Here is a 23,698-nt window from a genome sequence, read left to right as displayed (position 1 = left end):
CAATAGCAGAGGGGAGAGAGAGAACCACGTGTTTTCATTCCTCTTCTTCTACATGTTACACTTTAGCAAAAATGTCAACAGAAACACCATTAGTTTTTTAACTGCTCTTCTCAACATTGGACTGATATACCCTAAAATAAATCCTTGACTTTCTGGGTTTCATTAATTCAAATTCATTCTTAATTAGTTCCAATTACCCTGGTGATGAACAGAGCATAAATATTTGAAGTGTATCATTCTTTTCTGAGGAATTCAGCTGTAATAAGGCTGTTGTCACTCAGAAAAGGAGAAAGTTAGAGCTGAAAGTATGCTCAGGCTTGTGGGATATATTCCCCTGGTTTACTATTATACCAATCCCATGATTGCCTTTGACTGCCTACCAGTTCACAGAAAAATCTGATTTGTAAACAGGCAAAGATTCTAGGGAATCTGACTTTTGATGAAGAATTGGACTCATTAATGCAACTTGAATGATAGAGTAGACCAGTACACTCACTTAGCAATGGCCATGAAATATTTGAGACTGGATGAATCCTTCAGAGCTATACAGAGGAAAAAAATGGAATTCTTAATACTCTGATTACCATTCTGCACAATTTTTAAATATTCACTGAACATCTGCTTTGGGCATCTGAAATGAAAACTCTGAACTTTTTATTTGTTACAAATTAACTCTGATACTCTAAATAAATGTGAATACAAAAGAAAATATTCACAGAGTTCTCACCTCCCTGGACCTACAACTCAGTCTCATTACATGGCCACAGACTTTGGGAAGTATTGTTTTAAAATAAAACTAGCTAATTTTTTAAATAAAAAAAATTGTCCATAAACCTTAATCAAATAGAATATAAAACAGGATGGTAACATCATGATGAAGGCAGTGCAGTTTTGTTGTTCTGTTTATTAAAAACTTTAACTATAACTAGGTCTGCAGTTTTCTCCCATCAAATACAGCTATCGAGAGATGTGGTAAAAAAAAAAAAAAAAAAAAGATTGTATCTTAGCGAGAAGAAGTTTGCTAAGCATACATTGGACTCCATTAGTGATTCCTCTCTTCAGCGTAAGCATTTGGGAAGCATCCTGTTCTGCCTTTGAGCATAATCACAGATTTCAAAAGTGTGCTCATTTTCTAAGATTAAGCAACTGTTTCTTCTAGGGAAATTAGGGATAAATGAGCACATGTTTGCTCTGGAATGAATTGATATTATACTAGATATGCTATTTTTTAAAGAGATGTAGATCTTCATTTCATATCACCAATATACCCATCACATATTTTTATTTATGTTCTATGTTGAAGTTATTAAGCATAAGCATGCATAATAAAGTAGCGAATACATTTAAATATGCATTATAGGTCAAAGTAAGCCTATATGCCCTCTATGTAGTGAAGCTAAGAGTTCTTGGTGTCCTGAAATATAAGAAAATAGACTGTTTCTTTAGTACTCACCCACATATTCTTGGTGTTGTAAAGTCTTGGCCAAAGTTATTTCCTGACTATTACTAACTTCAGATCTTTTCAGGAAATGGAAAATAAATCTATCTGCGATATCTCTAGATTTTAAGATGGTTTTTCCCCATGAACAAGCTGTATCTTAGCCTGCAGGAATGATACGATCTTCATGGGAAGATTTAAATAATGAAGTCCACTTAATAGGGATTGGTGCCATCTCAATTAATTTCAAAAATCTCAAGGCCCAAATGACAGCTACAGCAGTAAACCTGACTATTGTCTGGCTTTAGTCCTTTCCTTTTTAATGACAAATTAACATCTACAGAGTTTTGGTTTGCTTAAATTTGTATTGTCTTTTGGCATTATATAGAAAGCCATGCTTAAAATATCCAGATATTTTCTAAATTTTCTTATAAAGTATTTTCATAACTTGAGAAATCAAAAGCATACAGAGGTATATCTTTTATAGAAATGAATAATCTGTTTACATGAACAAAACAAGTCAGACAAAGAGATGGCTCCATGGTTTAGAGGACTTTGTACTCTTCCCAGGTATCTGACATCCCTGTCAAGAGGTTCACAGCCTCCTGTAACTCCATCTGCAGGGATCTAGTACCCTCACCTGGTTTCCTTAAGCAACCTTATACATGTGTCATACACATACATACATGCATACATTCATACACATACACCATTCATACACATACACAATACAGATATAAATAAATCTACTAAAATTACAGAACAAGGAAAAGTTGCAGGGTTTTTTGTTGTTGTTTTTTGTTTTTGTTTTTTTAGTTGTTTTTTTTTTTTTTACTAAACAAAAGCATTGTTCCAAAAAGTTTAAATATTGTATACATTTAATGGACCCATATTTAGTGATGTAAGTAACAGAAATGTCTGTATTTTATATTTAAAACTGAAATGTTACACGATAATCAAGAACTAAAGAACATCCAGAATTAAAGTCATATTTGAATTAAATGTACAGATAGAGCTTTCAAAATGTGTTCTTTCTTTGGTGAGGGATGTAGCTTATTGTTAAAGCATGTGGCTAACATTCAAAAGGCCTTAAGTTCAATCTTCAACACCACAAAAATAGTCAGTAAGTAAATAGATACACGATTTTCACCACTCCATAGACTTGAATTCTTAAAGAGTAAAACGCTGACAGCTACAATTTATTGCTTTTAGTCTCCAGGAGCCCAAGATGGCCATCATTGATGACTTGACCATTGCTTTGCCTTGCAATTCTGCTTCTCAGTCCCATTCCACAAGCTGCAGCTATATCTTTGGTAACTACAATAAGTACATTTTATATTTATAGTAATGCTACTAACAAAAACTAGAAGCAATATAGAATTTGTAATAAATACCATTCTCAAACTGCAATAAAAAGTAACACAATAATAACTCACAATGATATTTTATAACTCCATAAAACACCCATCTGCTTCCCACAGATAAAATGTCTCCCAAAGTCAGTCAAAGAGTAGATGGAGTCTTCATTCAGAGCCTAAATAAGTTGTTTCATAATCTTGTTAGAAATGAAGTTGCTTATTACTTTTGAGTTCCCTCTGTCTGAATCACACTCCTACCTCATTACTTTGGCTTGGCTTGATACTATCTAACTTTCAGGTGCAGCATCAATAGATTCTTTACTTGATCAATAATTTGTTGTCACCAGTAAGAAGGTAGATTAGGCAAGGATGAAGAGTATACACTATTCTTACATACTTGTTGATGTGAAACCCATGTTACCATGACCTGTTTAACATCACTATACCCTATTCCTTTATGTATGCATAGCATCTAAGACATAAAATCTTCAACAGCTCCAGGCATATGCTAAATATATAACAGGTTGAATTTTGATAACAATGTCCATAGTCTCCTTTAATTATCATAGCCCCATAACAATTATCACAAGCTTGGTGTTTCCTCTTCTTGGAAAGATGATTTCTATCCAGACAAGAATTTATTTCTCTCCTTTGTTTGACATGGTATTCTTGACTCCTATGACACACATAAAGCACGATAAATAAGTAGGTCAAGATCATTTCCTATAGTAGACAGTTTTTAGATGAACTAGTTCTCACTAACTCACTGGGGCTGGGGTGGAAATTTACTGTATAAATAACCCAGCACTAAGAAAATGCTGCATGCCTCAAATAAAGAAATCATCCAGCCTCAGTCTTCACTGCCATGAGAAGCTCAAAGTTAGCCAAACCCCATATTATGGAATTTCTTCCCCCTGCAAGTTTTCTTAAAACACTAAGACAGAGAGTTGTTCTGGTTTGAATTTGAAATGACTCCACATATTCAGGTGACTGAGTACTTGGTCCCTAAGTGCTGGCACTGTTCTGGGGACTTGTGGAATATCTAGAAGTTAGGAATTCACTAGAGAAAATTGGTCATAGAGGAGGGTCTTGAGATTGATAACACAGCTCAAGTTCTTGTCTGCTCTTTTCATCCTCCTTTTGCCTACTTCCATTTTTTCCCTGAAGGTAGCCCGTACCCTCTACCATGTGCCAGAATAAATATGTGTCCCCTTCACTTGCTTCTCACACACTTGGTCACAAACCAGAATATAAATACTGCAATTCCCAGATTAACCAAGTGCTCAAGACAGTTACGAATTAAATCTGTATTATGAAGTTACAAAAATTCTAAATCATTTGGCTTAGCAATTTACAGAAAAACAAAATCTAGATTGCTTTAGAAATGTTGAAATAATCCTCCTTGGATTCCAACCTTGTATCACAGCAGCTTATCCTAACAGCACCTTCTGTCCAGTCCCTTTGTTTGTGGAAATCCTTTCTCAACCCTGTGTCACCTGAGGCTCTAATTCCTAATATAATATTTCAGTTAACTCACTATTTTGTCATTTCCTTTCCTTTGAGTTTCTACAACATTACTTTCCCTATACAATCCTTTATCTGAAGTTCTGTCAAAGATAATATTTACAATTAAATTTTATAGAAAAGTGGCCTAATATATTCAAAATCATAGACCTTCATCATATACTAATGCTGTTTGAGGTTATAGCTAGTTGTGATGGTTTGTATATTCTTGGACCAGGGAGTGGCAGCATTTGGAGTTGTGGCCTTGTTGGAATTGGTGTGACCTGGTTGGAGTAGGTGTGTCACTGTGGGTGTGGGCTTAATATTCTCACCCTAGGTCAGTCTTCCATTAGCAGTCTTTGGATGAAGACATAAAACTCTCAGCTCTGCCTGTGCCATGCCTGCATGGATACTGCCATGCTCCCACTTTGATGATAACGGACTGAACCTCTGAGCCATAAGCCAGCCCCAATTAAATGTTGTGTTTTTTTAGTTTGTTTGTTTGTTTGTTTTTAATAAGACTTGCCTTGGTCACGGTGTCTGTTCACAGCAGTAAAACCCTAACTAAGACAGAAGTTGGTACCAAGAGTGGGGTATTTCTGTGCTAGGCCTGACCATGCTTTTATTTGAAAGAATGTGGACTTTGGGACTTTGGATTTGGAAAGCAGTGGAATGCTTTAAATGGGGCTTAATGGGTCATCCTAGTAGGAATATGGAAGGCTTTGATGCTGGGAGTAATTTGAACTGTGTTGACCTGGCCCAACAGATTTCAAAGCTGAAGAGTTTCAGAATGTGGCATAAAGACTGTTTTGTGGTATTTTGGTGAAGAATGTGATTACTTTTTGCCCTTGTCTGAAAAATCTGCCTGAGGCTAAGGTGAAGAGACTCAGATTAATTGTATTGACAAAGGAAGTTTCAAAAAGCCCAACAGAGACTTTGTTCTCTGGTTAAGTCTTATGAAGAGAAGTTTGAACAAGCATAGCAAGCCAGTAAAGAACATCCTCCATGGCCTCTGCATCAGCTCCTGCTTCCCGACCTGCTTGAGTTCCAGTCCTGACTTCCTTGGTGATGAACAGCAGTGTGGGAAGTGTAAGCTGAATAAACCCTTTCCTCCCCAACTTGCTTCTTGGTCATGATGTTTTGTGCAGGAATAGAAACCCTGACTAAGACACTAGTATTTATAAATTTTCACTACCAGCTGCATATCTTGGGCTAGGGATGTAGCTCAGTGGTAGAAACTTAGTCTACAGCATACAAGGGCCTGGATTCAGACACTGATAGCATTGTACACATACTCAAATGCATGTACCATCTATCTATATGCCATATTTACATATATGCATATATATATATATGTTTGTATAAATAATGTTAAGTATTATGAGTGCCTATATATGCACATATACTAAGGCATTCATTATTTTACTCAAATATGAGTAATTTTAAAAACATATTTATTTTTGATCCAGTATTTTACTTCAACTTTTAAAGTATTTGATGTTTACAGCAATTTGTGATGCAAATAGATTAGCTATCTGTATATACACCTGAACTTCATAATTTTCTCCTTGTGACACCTGTTGTTATGTAGTAAATCTTCAGGAGAATTATCCTAATTTCAAATTCATGACTGCGTTTGCCAAAGCACACTGACTCGTCAATCCTAAATGCCAAGAAGTATTACTGGAGTTACTTCTTTTATAAGAGGTTCCCTCTAAGAGCTTTTCACCAGAGCCACATAGAAAATTTTATAAACTGTATCTCAAAGAGTTCAAGCCAAATGCATTCTCTCATATTCTCCTTTTTTTTTAAATTTGACTTTTTCCATCCAAATGATTCTGAAACCAGCATTTAGAAGCCCTAAGCTACATTTTAATAGATTTTTAATATTTTCTAACTGAAATTTACTTTCAAGTTTTCATTTTCAACTTCTTTTTAATCAGCTGTGACAGTATATTGTACAAAGAAAATATGATATAAAAAACCATTTCTCTTTTCTCCCATTCAGATGGGTTACATTTCTGATCATGAGTGACTTGTCTCCTTCTATTCTCTGAGCTGAAAACTTCCTTGAACACCCTGTAGTGATACATGCAGTCCTTGTGCTCATTTATTCCAGTGAATGATACCACTCAAATCTGATTGTTTATACTTTTTAGTCAATTCCTTCAGCCTGTAACTATTTTTTTTTTTTCAAGACAGGGTTTCTCTGTATAGCCCTGGCTGTCCTGGAACTCACTTTGTAGAGCAGGCTGGCCTCAAACTCAGAAATCCACCTGCCTCTGCTTCCTGAGTGCTGGGATTAAAGGCATGTGCCACCACCGCCTGGCTTTTTTTCTTTTTCTTTTTTTTTAATTATGGCGCATAGTAGGCTTATTTAATAATCCCTAGGTTAATCATTTCTACACCCTGATCCTTTTGTTCCTGTTCCACTCTGAACAATACCACAATACCACCCTAATTTGCAAACTTAAGCAAATATATTTATTTATATTACTCTCATTAATGGGTCTAAACCTGAAAGAGATAATGCACACTCCAGAGTATATTAATAGCTCTATGATTCATAATGCCTTGGTCAACCACGCCTACTTTTTTGCTTACATATTATATTTGTATTCTTGACAGCAGAATTCTACTTTTTATCAATACCAGATTAAAACTCTGTTCCTTGTTTTCCAATGTTTTTTTCCAGATGAATTGGGTACTTAGGATATCTGGATAATGAGAAGCTTGTATATGGCAAAGCTTGGTTGGTTGTCTAATTATCTTTAATTTAGTTTTGACCTTGCTTAAAAGACTGACCCTCTGTCTTCTTTGTTTTAGAACTAGAGTGGCAGAGCTGTTGTAAGTCTGGAATTCCGGCTAACTAGCAAATGTGGTATAAGGAAGGGGAAAATGTGGTTTATTACTGAGGAGATGAGATACCATTATCAGGCTTAACAACATTTTCTACCTGGAGATAAACTATAGAAAAGCCAAAGAAAAATAAATAAGCAAATAAAAACATACTTTCTGTATACATGCAGTTGAGACTTATGTTGTTCAGTTGAGGTCCGTTTTACTCTGAAGGAAAAATACAATGAGTTTCGATGAATGATGAAAAAGCTGGCTCGCTTGTCTGCCATTTGTTTTGAGATGGATCAAAATATAAAGAATGGATAAGACAAATGGATTTCAAATATCACAGGCAAATATGGTCAGTACTAGCTATCTTAGTCATTGTTCTACTGCTGTGAAGAGACAACCTGACCATGGCAACCCTTAAAAGGAAAACCATCGAATTGTAGCTAGCTTAAAATTAAGAGTGTTAGACCATTATCATTATGGCAGAAATCATGGTTGCATGCAGGCAGACATAGTAGTGCTGGAGGAGCTGAGAGTTCTACATCCAGACCCAGGAACAGCAGGAAGAGAGAACACTGGGCCTGGCCTGGATTTCTGAAACCCCAAAGCCCACACACAATGATATACTTCCTCAGATAGTGTCACTCCCTTTGAACCCATGGAGCCATTCTTATTCAAACTGCACACTAATGATAAAACCTAAGTGTCAGGTGGATTAGTGTTCACTATCAAATTAACTCAATTTGGCCGTGAATTTGAAAACTCTTAGGAAAGAATATTGGAGAGAGTTTTATGTGGAGCATAAACTCAGACAGATAAATAGTTTGAAATTTCCATGTTTCTTCCAGGTTTGGAGCATGCTGCCTGATATGCGCATATCCATAGACACCAGCAAGCTAGCCTTCACCAGTAACTCAAAAGTTAATGCGCCAGGCTTTAGAAACCTGCTTGTACATTACCTGTAAATAACAAAAATTTTGCTTTGAAGTGTTTGTAACAAAACTACCTACAGTTTATATAAGTTCTGGTGGCTGTAAGTTTTGCTGAGTTTCATGCAAATAAGTTCTCGTGAGGTAGAATCCAGTGTTCTTGCAGATATGTTGGTTTCTTTCCTTATCCCCTTCTGAAACTGCATTTTGCTATTTCCAGTAATTTTAACCATCTCCTCATCTTTATGCCTCCAAGTTATAAAAAAAGTTAGGGAAATCACATGTGGTTTTGTTTTGTGTCTTTACAAGGTCCCTTTATATAAATGACCTTGCGCTCAAGGTCAAGCACTGATATCCCTATTAAACTAATCTGTTCAGAAAGCATAAGCCTCAAGTAAATCACACATAATAAATCTGGTACATAATATAAATATTTCAATGCATTAATGTTCCCAGAATAGGTAATCCCGACACATCTTTCAGTTTAAAAAAATACTTATTTTGTCTCTTTCTAAAAATATTTTGTTTTTAATCAAAAAGATCAATCTTATGTGAAAATGCATTCTTTTCCCCATGGAGACAGTTGTTTTTCTCTTATTTACACTCATTCTACTGTTTAGTAAAAAAGCTTTGGCATATTAAAAATGAATGTTACAGGAGTTGATTCCCCCCCCCCCTTCGGTATCTGTAGCTACAAACACTGGTTGCCAACTATTGTAAACATATACAAAACATTCAATGACACAAGTATAAATAAAATGTCATTTAAAGAATATACTTTTCTAGCCTGGCATGGTGGTGCATGCCTTTAATCCCAGCACTCGGGAGGCAGAGGCAGGCAGATTTCTGAGTTCGAGGCCAGCCTGGTTTACAGAGTTCCAGGACAGTCAGGGCTACACAGAGAAACCCTGTCTCAAAAAGCCAAAAAAAGAAGAAGAAGAAGAAGAAGAAGAAGAAGAAGAAGAAGAAGAAGAAGAAGAAGAAGAAGAAGAAGAAGAAGAAGAAGAAGAAGAAGAAGAAGAAGAAGAAGAAGAAGAGACTTTTCTTAGTCATATACTATGGAAATAATTCCCAATTTCTTGATGTGCTGAGTAATTGCTCTCTGGCTATTGCAACAAAAAAAAAATTGTATGTGACTACAGTAAATGTTTAAATAGTAAATAAAACCTTCAAATCTCTATATAGGGCAACTATACTTTTTCTCAAGTGAAGATTAGCAAACTCCATGCTTAAGATAAAGTTTATGTGAAGAATAGTCAAGATTAATCTGTCAATGCACCATTGAGTAAATTGAGCAATTTTTGATTTAAAGATTTACAGCGCAAGAAAGCCAATGAATCAAAAGATATTTGTACAGTGGCAGGACAGCTGTGTCACCACTGGTTTTTGAAATTCTATAACCAAATCTGTGGTATTTTCAATAAGTGCTTATTCCAATAGCCTGATAAAATTGCCATTATTCCAAGAAATATCTCTCTCTCTCTCTCTCTCTCTCTCTCTCTCTCTCTCTCTCTCTCTCTCTCTCTCTCTCTTGTCAACTTGACACGACCTAGACTCCTTTGGGAAGATGGAGTCTCAACTGAGAAAGTGGCTCCACCTTCCTGGTCTGTGAGCATGCTTGAGGATTACTATCTCGACTAATGATTGATGTGGAAGTTCTATCCCAAAGAGGAGTGGGACCAACCCTGGGCAGGTGGTGCTGGGATGTATAAGAAAGCACAGGAAGCAAGCCAGTAAGCAGCACTCTTCCATGACCTTTGCTTCAGTTGTAGCACTCCTCCACGGCCTCTGCTTTAGTTCCTGCCTCCAGGTTCCTGCTTTGAGTTCCCTCCGTGACTTTCTTCCAGGATAGAGCTGGAAATGGAAGGGTGCACTTGACTTCCGGAGCTGCTTTTCCCATGGTGTGTTACCATGGCAATAAAAGGCTAGCTAGGACAGTGTCTATCTAAAACAGTCTATCTTCGGAAGTTGTATTAGAAGTTCTAAGTTTTAGAGAACTTTGTTATCCCTGCATGAAGCCTCTCACAACTTCATTTCAAGCTAATGCGGTTTTGATACCATTTTATGATAAATGAATACCTGAATATTATTGTTTTTGTGGGCCTGGGTTTATGCATAAGTGTAGGCACATGTATACTTTGAAGCACACATGAGGTCATAGCACAACTTGAGGGAGTTTGTTTTTTCTTTCAATATGAGCTTTGAAAATTAAACTCAGGCTGAAAGTTTTGGTGGCAAGCACTTTTCTTCTACAGAAACACCCTACCAGGATGCATTCTGTTAGTCACACAGTGTGGTTAATTTATAAATTAGTACATCTTTGGGGGATGGATGAGCTCTTGAGTGAATGTATATCACTGGCATGGGTATGGTTGTGACCCAGGACACCAGTTCCTCAGAGCCACAGTAATAGCAATGTCTTCCCTGGTCTGAATGCAGAAGGCACTAACAATATATTCCCAATCCAGAATGACTTCAAGCTGCCCTCATGCAGAGACACCCCACTGAGATTCTCTAACCCCCTTCTTATTTACCTCTTATAGGAAATCTGCCTCCTTGTTTAACATATATAATAAACCTGTAAAGTTTCTGAGCAGCTGGTGTGTCTCCACCAGAGGATAAGTCCCATCTAACTCCAGCATTTTGGTATATATGTGTGTCTTCTTTGCTCCAGGAAGTTCAATACCAAAGCTATGAGGATCAATTTCCTATATGTAGGAAAGCCATAGTTTACACAGGAGTTGGTGGTGGCCTTGACTTTTAGCATTCATGAGAGATCATATTGTGTCCCCATAGACCAAGAGGAACCAGTGTCTGTGTGTGTGTTTAATGTGTATAGTGTGTATGAAGGTTAGCTAATTTATTCATCCAAATGCAAATTGAAAATTTTTAGCTCCTTAAATATAAGCTAGTACTAATCTCTTAAAAATTTATTTCTTAAGTTATGACATACATCACCTTTGATAGAGAAGAGATATAGCCTGAATATGTGGCTAAAAACTATATAATACAGGAATGTAATTTGTGATTTAAACATTCTGTTTAAAAATTCATGCCAGTGTAGACAAACTCAAAGCAGAAAGCTGAGATCCTCGTCTAAAACTGAGTCTCAGATTTCCTCATTATGTATCCCTGGCTAGCCAGGATCTTGTTAGGTAGACCAGATAGGCCTGAAATTCATAGGGACCCACCTGCCTCTTCCTCCTATGTACTGGAATTAAAGATGTGTGTCACCATGTCTGGGCAGAACAGGTACTTCTAATGGTGTAGATGAAATTTTTCTCAAAGTACTTAATAATCCAATGGAAGCAAATACATTCATAGCAAATATAGTCAATACATATTACAAATGAAAACAATCACTACTTTGCTTGAAAATCAACCATGTGGGGAAAAGAAGCAATGTGGCTCATTTCAGCCACTGACAAGCATTCTACACTGTAAAAAGAAACATGCATCTCTATGTGTCTAGTGGCAGGTTTCACACTTCCGAGCCCCTGTGAGTCCATATGCCATGCTGCATTGAGAGCTTTCCTATTGAAAGTTTCATAATTCTTCTGTTTGGTTTAAAATTGTGTTTGGGATTTCTTTTAGCCCCTCAGCACTAAAATGCTCGAATTAATCTAGAAATAGAGTAAAACCCATTCATCTAAGTGAGTGCTAGGTCAATTCTGTGTATTAAAATGTAAAATGATAAATTAAAATTCATGCCATTTTCTGGTTTGATGGGAATAGAGCATAGAAGAAACAAGTGGTGTTAACCCTCTCCTTGGCTTGGTTAATCCTTCCTGTGTTCTGAGTGTCTTTGAGAACTGAAGTAAACTGCTTTGAAGATTTGAGGTTCAGATTGTATGAAATGCTCTTTCCCCCATGTTGCAAGGAAACATCGGTATCATGAAAAATTAATAAATCATTTAAGTTATAAATTATCTTTGTTCACTTGCAGCTTCTAAACACAGCAGCAGGTTCATGTAGTTGGTATTGAGGAAAGACACATTTGTCTTATATATTTCGTTTAATTTCATTTAATTCTAGGTAGTATATATCAGAATTTTAAATATCACAAATATTTTAACTATTTAGAGTTAAATATGTAAAGTGATTGATTGTATTAATTGTTATCAGAGTAGTACATTTCTGAAGGTAATTAAACCTAGATAATCTCAATAACATACAAGTAATCATTATATAATTATACCATGAACTTTCTAATCTTAAACAGAAATATGTACTATTGTGTAATATTTTATTCCCATAAAATAGTATTTTAGTGCCACTTTTAATGTGGCAAATACTTGTACACATTCTATTTAAGTATTACTTTTTAAATTTTAAATAAATTTAAATTGAACATGAGAATCCTCCTAACTTCCTTTTTTGACTAGCTGGGATTACAAGAGTGAACCTGTAATCTATTTAACAGTTCCATTGAAAAGATTTCTATTAAAAGTTCCAAGTGATTAATCCAAATAAGTTTGTCTAAATGAATTCAATAATACTGTAACTAAATTTACTAAAACTATATTCCTTTTGATTTCCGGAAGTAGGAATACATGTTTTGAGAAAAAATTTATAAACAATCTGGACAGTATTTAGGTTTTCACATTCTATCAAATTAGATAATGACTATTCAAATATTCAACTAAATTCATTCTGAAAGGCAAAAACAAAGTAACAAAAGCCTAACTACTTTATTATAGAATATAAAATTTTCTTCTGCCTGAAAGGATGTCATAACCTGTGGTACAGATTGTCAGAAAGAGATGACATTTAAGGCTATCGACATTGCAGTTTAATCAGATTGGTGGCATTTTCAACCTCAGCTGTAATATTGGAATTGTGTTTTTTATAGGATGCACTAACTACCTCTTGAAATACTAGTTGTTTGTTTTTCTCCTGGAATAATGTGCCTTATAAGTTTGTGAGGCAGAAGCTAAAATTCGCAAAAGTGAAAGACAGAAAGGGTGAGAAGAAAGAAAGGAAATAAGGAGGTGGACCGTGAAGGAAGGAAGGAAGGAAGGAAGGAAGGAAGGAAGGAAGGAAGGAAGGAAGGAAGGAAGGAAGGAAGGAAAGAAAGAAGAAGGGAAGGGGAGGGGAAAAGGAGGGAAGGTAGGAGGAAGAAAGGGAAGGAAGGAGGTAGGAAAGGAAGAAAGAAGACCTCCACATGGTTGCATTGTAAAAGCTGTGAGGTTTTTTTTAGTTTGTAAAAAGAGACAGAAGGGAAAACTATTCATTTCAAGGGAATCCTCCCTTAAGCTTCAGAGAGCCATAAGCATTTGAAATTCATGAACTGATTGTTGTCAGCCAGGCCAGTCTCTATCAGGAACTGACATGTGTTCTTGCACTGGTCATCTTGAAGATGAATTACTTCTCCATATTCTGGATGCTCAGTTACAGTAACGATGCAGGCAAGTTTTCTTAAATCCCTTCAGTAGTTTCTTTTAATCATAATCAGCAGAGATCCCTTTGGCAGTAGTAAGGATCTTCCTGCCATTTTGTTGTTGTTGTTGTTGTTGTTGAATTCTTATATGGATATAATCCTCTGTGGGGACAGGAAGTAGGTTATCACCCTTACTTGCATCAGCAAAGGGGTAAAAGAATTGGAAGTTCTGGATAATAGACATACAGTGTGATTTCCTTTTGCTTAGTGGATACAGCTTGCTGAATGGGCTTGCAGAAGAAGGCAGGTGGTGTGTGTGTGGGGGGGGAGGGGGCAGGGGTTAGAGATTGAGTACAGGGAAGTGAGGAGGTTCAAAGGAGAGGTAACTGAGTCAGTAGATTCTCAGTGACTGGGGCCTGAAACATTTCAAGTAGATGCATTTTGAAATAAAGGATGCTCAGCCAGTCCTTGGCCTTTTAAACTAGTATAGCCCTAAGACTCAAGACTAATAATAAATTAAATTTAAATGGATATGTTTGCATTGTATGAGCATTTCTTTTAATGCAAATTCCAAAGTGTAAATATGAAAACTATTTAATCAATCAGCACCACTTACAAATTCACTCTCTCTTAATAAAAACCATCCCTTGCAGACTCCTGTGAGTGCTTTTGGCTAGGCATGATTTCTGGCTGTAGGTGCTGGCAGCTCACCTGTTCTTCACCTGAATTTTCTTTAGGTTTACAAAATTCATTTCTGATGCTTTCCTTCCTAACTGTTCTAGAAGTTGGCCATAATCACCCCTGGACAATGAATAGGTTTTGTAGTACTTTAACTACAGCAAAACACACCCCTTAGTGTAAAAGGAATTCGAGACATCATATTGTAAGCCATGTATTAGTGACCCTGGATTAGGAACATGGAATCAGTTTGCCTTTAAATAATATGTTCCACCTAAGAAGCATTACATGAAAGTCTCAGTCACAGAACAAAATCGTCAAGAGAACACCAGGCAGGCAGGTTTCAGAAGAGATAGGGCTGTGATCACTGATGCCAGGTGCTTTCTGAGGATGTTCTTAGCTACCGAGCTGGGGATAGCCACTGTTCTGCTAAGAAGACACTGCAAAAGCTAAGGTGAGCTTCCCCCACCCCCAACCCCAGCCCCGGAGGATGTGAGGTCAGATAAAGGTCAGAGAATGTGATGTCAAACAAAGATCAGAGAAGGTCAGTTAAGACAAATGTGGTCTACGAAAAGATTCTAAGTGAAATAAAGAGGGTTCAGGATAACTTGATGCTCATTCCCACTTCCCACAATTGCAATTATCATCAGTCAGCCTTTTGAACTATTCAGCAAAGTGTGTGTGCATGTGTGTATATACGTGTGTGTGTGTGTGTGCGTATACAAGTGTGTGTGCATGAATGTGGTGTGGTGTGTGTGTGTGTGTGTGTGTGTTTCCAGGAAACTTTTTCATACGATTACTCTCTATATGACAACTATATAATTATATTTCTGTATCTCAAGAAGTGCCCATTACACAGAAATAAGATGATATTTTCTCAAATATTAAGTAGGAATAAATTAATCAGTGTGTATTACATTTTACAGGAAAGTGACAGGAATTAATTACTATTGGTATATTGGTAATATGTGACATCCTTTAGATAATACTTATTTCAAAAATTCCAAATCTAGTAGACTGGGCCCCTTTGCACAATTCATATAGGCTAAGCAGTAAAATATTTAAATGAAATAGACCTACAAATATCTTAAGTGACTACAGATAAGAGACAGGTGATTTTAAATATTTTATTTGTGTGTGTGTGTGTGTGTATGGGGGTCTATCTATGTTTTATCAGTTATTACTGAAATTTGGAAGCAGTGTTTTCAGTAGTAGAATGTTTGATAATGAGCTAGCAGGATGCCAAGTGAACAGAAAACATTGATGAAATCTCAACACACAAGACTAGATGAAAGAGACCAGTCTGAATGGCTACATGCTGGCTGTTTCCAGCAACATTTGTAAAATGTGTCCTTCTCCGGACAGTATTGTCTATAGATGAAATGGGGACTTTTTCAATTGAAAGTCAGATATATTTTAAATTAAACTTTTAATTCTAGTTTCTCTGTTATTGTTATTAAAACTGTCACACATATGTTCCTCTAGTATCTTTGTATTAATACTATATACTAGTATCTAATATTAAATGGTGACTTCATCTGTGCTATGACATGAACTATATCATGAGATAGGATGCTTGCGGGAATTAGCAAGTGTTTCCTTAGACTGACTCAGAATCAGAAAAAGAGACAGCAGTTTTCACACAAAGACCATGCTATAACACAACATAAAACTTGGGATTAGTCCGAATGACAATGAAGGATTGCTTTTCATAGAGAGTTCAAGCCTCAAGACCAGTTTGATATTGAGCCTGCAGAAGGAACTAAAAGGCATAATGTTTTCATTCAAGTTGACAACTGATAAGAAAATTCCCAAATCTAAGAAATAATTGATAAAGCTTGATCTAAGTTAGTAATGGCACTGAAAAACGTTAGGGGAAGAGCACAATTGGGGAAGAGTTAGGAGAGTTTCCTGAGCTGAATAACTGTTTTGTGGATTAGAGGGGAAAGAATAATTCCAAGAGACAGTTTCTTGAGTAATGCATAGCATGGCACTGGGATGCTGTGGCCACAGTATGACTTCTTGTGTCTTCAGCAGCACGGGAGAACCAATAGAACAATAGAATACAGTAAATATATTCAGATTGAAGATATTGAAGAGGCGGTCACAGTAAAGAACAATTGCTGTTGTTCCAGACCACCTGGGTTTTGGTTGCCAGCAATCATATTGTAGCTCACAACCACGTGGCTCCTTCTACTGAGCTCCATGGGCGCCAGGAATGCATGAAGTGTACATAGAGGCAGAACACTCACACATATAAGATGAAAATAAATAAAGATATATCTATATTTAACCTGATTTTCTAAAAGATCATTTATTCAACTATTCACTCAGTAAGTTAATGTAATGTTTCATATTTTAAAAAGAATGTTCTCATTTCTTGTATGAAAGTAGGCACACTTGGTTTGGAAACTATGTTAAAATTTTATTTGGAGCATACATTCCAAAAAATTCTCCAAATAATACCATACATAAAATGGGTATTAAAAAAGTTTTTACTCTTTCCATCTTCTGAGATCTTCTAGAATTTCTTTCTTCAGAGACTTGAAGTTTTTATTATACAGATCTTTCACTTCCTTAGTTAGAGTCACGCCAAGATATTTTATATTATTTGTGACTATTGAGAAGGGTGTTGTTTCCCTAATTTCTTAGCCTGTTTATTCTTTGTGTAGAGAAAGGCCATTGATTTGTTTGAGTTAATTTTATATCCAGCTACTTCACCGAAGCTGTTTATCAGGCTTAGGAGTTCTCTGGTGGAATTTTTAGGGTCACTTATATATACTATCATATCATCTGCAAAGAGTGATATTTTGACTTCATCTTTTCCAATTTGTATCCCTTTGATCTCCTTTTGTTGTCGAATTGCTCTGGCTAGGACTTCAAGTACAATGTTGAATAGGTATGGAGAAAGTGGACAGCCTTGTCTAGTCCCTGATTTTAGAGGGATTGCTTCAAGCTTCTCACCATTTACTTTGATGTTGGCTACTGGTTTGCTGTAGATTGCTTTTATCATGTTTAGGTATGGGCCTTGAATTCCTGATCTTTCCAAGACTTTTATCATGAATGGGTGTTGGATCTTGTCAAATGCTTTTTCTGCATCTAACGAGATGACCATGTGGTTTTTGTCTTTGAGTTTGTTTATATACTGGATTACGTTGATGGATTTCCGTATATTGAACCATCCCTGCATCCCTGGGATGAAACCTACTTGGTCAGGATGGATGATTGTTTTGATGTGTTCTTGGATTCGGTTAGCAAGAACTTTATTGAGGATTTTTGCATCAATATTCATAAGGGATATTGGTCTGAAGTTTTCTATCTTTGTTGGGTCTTTTTGTGGTTTAGGTATCAGAGTAATTGTGGCTTCATAGAATGAGGTGGGTAGAGTACCTTCTGTTTCTATTTTGTGGAATAGTTTGTGAAGAACTGGGATTAGATCTTCTTTGAAGGTCTGATAGAACTCTGCACTAAACCCATCTGGTCCTGGGCTTTTTTTGGTTGGGAGACTATTAATGACTGCTTCTATTTCTTTGGGGGATATAGGGTTGTTTAGATCATTAACCTGATCTTGGTTCAACTTTGGTACCTGGTATCTGTCTAGGAACTTCTCCATTTCATCCAGGTTCTCCAGTTTTGTTGAGTATAGCCTTTGGTAGAAGGATCTGATGGTGTTTTGGATGTCTTCAGGATCTGTTGTTATGTCTCCTTTTTCATTTCTGATTTTGTTAATTAGGATACTTTCCCTGTGCCCTCTAGTTAGTCTGGCTAAGGGTTTATCTATCTTGTTGATTTTTATAATAGCCAGAAGCTGGAAAGAACCCAGATGTCCCTCAACAGAGGAATGGATACAGAAATTATGGTACATTTACACAATGGAGTACTACTCAGCTATTAAAAAGAATGAATTTATGAAATTCCTAGCCAAATGGATGGACCTGGAGGGCATCATCTTGAGTGAGGTAACACAATCACAAAGGAACTCACACAATATGTATTCACTGATAAGTGGATATTAGCCCAAAACTTAGGATACCCAAGATATAAGATACAATTTGCTAAACGCATGAAACTCAAGAAGAATGAAGACCAAAATGTGGACACTGTGCCCCTTCTTAGAATTGGGAACAAAACACCCAGGGAAGGAGATACAGAGACAAAGTTCGGAGCTGTGATGAAAGGATGGACCATCTAGAGACTGCCGTATCCAGGGATCCATCCCATAATCAGCTTCTAAACGCTGACACCATTGCATACACTAGCAAGATTTTGCTGAAAGGACCCAAATATAGCTGTCTCTTGTGAGACTATGCAGGGGCCTAGCAAACACAGGAGTGGATGCTCACAGTCAGCTATTGGATGGATCACAGGGCTCCCAATGGAGAAGCTAGAGAAAGTACCCAAGGAGCTAAAGGGATCTGCAACCCTATAGTTAGAACAACATGATGAACTAACCAGTACCCCGGAGCTCTTTTCTCTAGCTGCATATGTACCGAAAGATGGCCTAGTCGGCCATCACTGGAAAGAGAGGCCCATTGGACTTGCAAACTTTATATGCCCCAATATAGGGGAATGCCAGGGCCAAAAGAATGGGAATGGGAGGGTAGGGAAGTGGGGGGCAGTATGGGGGACTTTTGGGATAGCATTGGAAATGTAATTGAGGAAAATATGTAATAAAAAAAAACAGTGAAAAAAAAGTTTTTACTCAAGAATATTTTAAGAATTTGATATGAAAATGTATAAGGGTTGATACACAAGCATTTTGTAACCTCTGGTCCTGATAATTTTATAGACTTCTTCCCTTGTTCCCCAGGTCCCCTTGACTTAGAGATTTTACATACAGGTATGTGATGCTGCTTTATGTAACCCAAGACCCCATTGGTACAGGGAACCTAGTCTACTGTGTTCTCAATTTTATGTGCATGAATAATGATTGTAGAAAGTATGTGGAAAGTATGAAGATAGTGTGTACAAAGTATGAGGATAGTATATATAAAGTATGAAAAAAGTGAGTAGGAAGTATGAGGAAAGTGTGTAGAAGAAAGTGTGAGGAAAGTGTGTAGGAACTATGAGGAAGGTGTGTAGGAGGTTTGAGGAAAGCGTGTAGAAAGCAAAGGGCATTCTGCTCCCCTGAAGCCTTACCTCTGATTCTCATTCACACTTCTCGGCTTTCCAACAGATTTTGCTTCCCATTCTCATTATCCCATGCCCAGCAGTGCTGCTTCAACAAGTTGCTGGGGAAAAATATTATTTCACGTTATATTGAGTCAGCCTTACTCCTTTTCAGCAGATGTGTCTTATTAATTTGATTGGTGTCAGCTGGGGGAGATTGTTTACAGACTCCAGAACTGATCACTGGATCTCTTTTGGCTGAGGTTCCATGTGACTGTGAGCCAATTGATGTGGGGGGCTTGGACATGAACTCCAGTCCTCTAAGAGAGCAGCAAGTTCTCTTAACTGCCAGCCCTTACTACCACTGACCTATTTCTTGCTTTTACACGGGGTCCTGCTAAAGTTTCCTCTCAAAATGAAAGACACATGATATAGAGATGTGTCTCAGAGAGGGCATAAAAGAGGTCTGTAGCCTTGGGAGACCATGCGGTTGATACTCAGTGGCTCTGCTCTGACATGCTCAGTTACAGCGGAGAGAAAGGGCTGTCACACTCACATGGTTTTAAAAAGAATATGATGTGCAGAGAATAGATCTTCTTGACATCTTAAGGAATTTTTGCTAACATAACTTTTGAATAATCAACCTCTTGTGTTTTTAGAGTAGGCCAAAGTAGCAATATTGGAGGGCTGGCAGGATTTCCCAAGTGAAAATGATTGGAGCAGCTTTGGGGGGAATTTTTTATATATTCTTAAATACACCTCTCTGTTTCTTTAAACACTGACAGCTGCAGGCTGGGAGGTGAGGAACTTCTGTTCTTCCTCCCATCCCTAAATAGCACAGTGCTTTTGAAATTGAGTTTCTTTGAGTTTTTACAATGATATAAAGCTGGCTGTATGTTCAAGTCTTTGAGAACTCAGGTCTCAATGGAAGGTCTTTTTCTTGTGTCTAGGTATAATCTGGTAAGCCTCCTCCACAGGAGCATTCTGCCAGACATGCGGTTATTGGTCCATAAATGGATGGCACTCTCCAGGCATGGGGCTAGCAATCTCAGAGTCCAGATTCTGTGTGCTTTCAGACCGGTGACTCTTTTTCACTTTTCAATGTCCTGTCAGATCAAGTAGAGTGGCTTCTGTTCATGTTTCACTGAGCAGCAGGAGGTAAACCCTCACCTCAGGCCACTGCGTAATAAATTCTGGCCATCACTCCAAATACTGCTGACAGCAACAGCATTTATTATTGGTGGTTGAACTTGGACTTTCTGATCCTCGAATCTGACTGGTGTGGCCTATCCCTACTTTAATTATTCCATGGTCAGTAAGGTGCTCTGGGAACCTTGTACAGGACAGAACTAAAGAAAATTCTCCCAAAATAGGTAATTCAACAGTTGAGGCTTTGCATACATGAACAAAAGATGTCTTTCTTCCCTTGTACAGTATGTATGGAAGTAACATCTTTACTCTGCTCAAATGAAGCCAGCTTGTGTTCCTTGTATTCACTATTGAAGGTAGCATTGCCTCTTACTTACTCTGAGTTTCTAGGGATGCCACTTAAGTATACAATTTCTTTCCTTAATGATACTGGAAAGCATAGGTAAATGGATCAAAAAGATTTCTGTTAAATTTTGTATGGAAAGACTAAAAGTGACCTTTTATATATCAGGTTTCTTATATCACAAAAGTCAGTATGTAAATGTACTTAAGTAAATAAACATAATCAAATAATCATTATTAATATGATTTTTAAATTATTGTGTGTTTATTTCATAATCATAAGTTTAGGGATCTACTCCAACAAAATAAATGTGATCCCAGTATAACATTGGGTTAGTCATTACTGTTTAGATATGTGCAGAAGCAAAAAGCCAGTGGGAGAAATGATCACAATACATTATTAAGAATGCCCAAGGCAGGTGTGAGGAGACTGTTCAACAGGCAAAACAGCTTGCTAACCCCACATGAGGATCTGATATCAGATCCCTAAAGTTCATTTAGAAGCTGGATATGGCAGTGCACATTTGTAATTGGTAGGAGCAGGCAGATTGGGAGCTTGCTAAAGAGTCAGTCTACTCAAATAGTGAGATCTGGTTTCATTTAAAGACTGAGGCTCAAAAAATAAGACTAGAGGGGTTAAGAAGGTGGTTCAGTGGTAAAAAAAAAAAAAAAAAAAAAAAAAAAAAACATTCATTCTAAAGTAGAAGGGCCTGAGTTGAAATCCCCCATATATGTGCTTGGGACTACCCCGTTGTGGAGGAAAGAGAAAGGCATCTAATAGCCTGCTGGCCAGCAGTTTAGATAGCACTGGGATCTTCTAGATAAGTGAAAGATCTTATTGCAAGATAATAAATAGAGATCGATAGAGGAAGTCAGCAGACATCCTGCTCTGTCCACTGCATAGGTGCCCTTGTTTGTGTGCACTCTCTACTCATATGCAACGCACCACAGTACATGTGATGGTTTGTATATTCTTGGACCAGGGAGTGGCACCATTTGGAGGTGTGGCCTTGTTGGAATAGGTATGACCTGGTTGGAGTAGGTGTGTCACTGTGGGTGTGGGCTGAAGACTCTCACCCCAGTTGCCTGGAAGTCGGGCTTCCACTAGCAGCCTTTGGATGAAGACATAGAACTCTCAGCTCTGCCTGCACCATGCCTGCCTGGATGCTGCCATGCTCCCACCTTGATGATAATGGACTGAACCTCTGAAACTGGAAGCCAGCCCCAATTAAATGTTGTTTTTATAAGACTTGCCTTGGTCATGGTGTCTGTTCACAGCAGTAAAACCCTAACTAAGACAGTATAGCACAGGAGATAGCCACAGAGGAAGACATTTGAAGCTGATCATGAGTACACACCAATGAAAGCCCACATTCACACATGTGATTGTCATACACAAACACACACACACACACATACACACATACACAATCTCAAAGTACCATGTACATGTCAAACTAAAATATGGTACCAGAGTCTGACAATATCTCAGTCATGGTCACTCTACTGTCCTCTCCCCTTTTATCAATAAGAAATATTTTACATACATGATCTGATTTTTTCCAAGTGAAAAAATAATGCAAACTAATAATTATGTTACTAAATACAATAAACCCTAACATTTTTTCCCATATTGTTTGAAATTAATCTTTAAAATAAGGTAATTTGAATGATGGCAGATTACAATAATTTCTTTTTATTATATATTTTCTTTATTTACATTTCAAATGCTATCCCGAAAGTTTCCTATAATCTTCTCCTACCCTAGTCCCCTACCCATCCACTCCTGCTTCTTGGCCCTGGTTTTCCCCTGTACTAGAACATATAAAGTTTGCAATACCAAGGGGCCTATCTTCCCAGTGATGGCCAACGAGGCCATCTTCTGCTACATAAGCAGCTAGAGACATGAGCTCTGGGGGTACTGGTTAGTTCATATCATTGTTCCACCTATAGGGTTGCAGACCCCTTCAGCTCTTTGAGTGCTTTCTCTAACTTCTCCATTGAGGGCCCTGTGTTCCATCTTATAGATGACTGTGAACATTCTCTTCTGTATTTGCCAGACACTGGCATAGCCTTATACCAGACAGCTATACCAGGGTCCCTTCAGCAAAATCTTGATGGCATATGCAATACTGTCTGGGTTTGGTGGCTGATTATGGAATGGATCCCCAGGTGGGGTAGTCTCCGGATATTCCATCCTTTGGGCTTATCTCCAAACCTTGTCTCTGTAACTCCTTTCATGGGTATTTTGTTCCCTATTCTAAGGAGGAATGAAGTATCCACACATTGGTCTTCCCTCTTTTTGATTTTCTTGTGTTTTGCAAATTGTATCTTGGGTATTCTAAGTTTCTGGGCTAATATCCGCTTATCAGGGAGTGCATATCTAATGACTTCTTTTGTGCTTGGGTTACCTCACTAAGGATGATATCCTCCAGATATATCCATTTGTCCAAGAATTTCATAAATTCATTGTTTTTAATAGCTGAGTAGTACTCCATTGTGTAAATGTACCACATTTTCTGTATCCATTACTCTATTGAGGGACATCTGGGTTCTTTCCAGCTTCTGACTATTATAAATAAGGCTACTATGAACATAGTGGAGCATGTGTTCTTATTACCAGTTGGTATATCTTCTGGGTATATGCCCAGGAGAGGTATTGCTGGACCTTCAGGTAGTACTATGTCTAATTTTCTGAGGAACCACCAGATTGACTTCCAGAGTGGTTGTACAAGCTTGCAATCCCACCAGCAATTGAAGAGTGTCCCTCTTTCTCCACATCCTCGCCAGCATCTACTCTCACCTGAATTTTTTATCTTAGCCATTCTGTCTGGTGTGGGGTGGAATCGCAAGGTTGTTTTGATTTGCATTTCCCTGATGATTAAGGATGTGGAACATTTTTTTCAGGTAACTTCTCAGTCATTCGGTATTCCTCAGTTGAGAATTCTTTGTTCAGCGCTGTACC

General features: G+C 37.5%; 1 protein-coding gene and 1 pseudogene across 4 annotated transcripts in view; one reads left to right on the top strand and one right to left on the bottom strand.

The window, feature by feature from the left end:
- The window catches only part of Cntn5 (contactin 5), a 1,232,986-nt gene that overhangs the window by 407,182 nt on the left and 802,106 nt on the right, over positions 1–23,698 (top strand). The gene's annotated exons all lie outside the window — the stretch shown is intronic.
- Positions 13,327–13,699, bottom strand: LOC110301419 (eukaryotic translation initiation factor 1 pseudogene; annotated as a pseudogene).

The sequence above is a fragment of the Mus caroli genome, unplaced genomic scaffold (assembly GCF_978045245.1).
Source record: "Mus caroli unplaced genomic scaffold, Mus_caroli_1 scaffold_11, whole genome shotgun sequence".
In the NCBI taxonomy this organism is placed as follows: domain Eukaryota; kingdom Metazoa; phylum Chordata; class Mammalia; order Rodentia; family Muridae; genus Mus; species Mus caroli.
The sequence above is the reverse complement of the archived record's forward strand: the minus strand, read 5'-3'. Positions and strand labels throughout refer to the sequence as shown.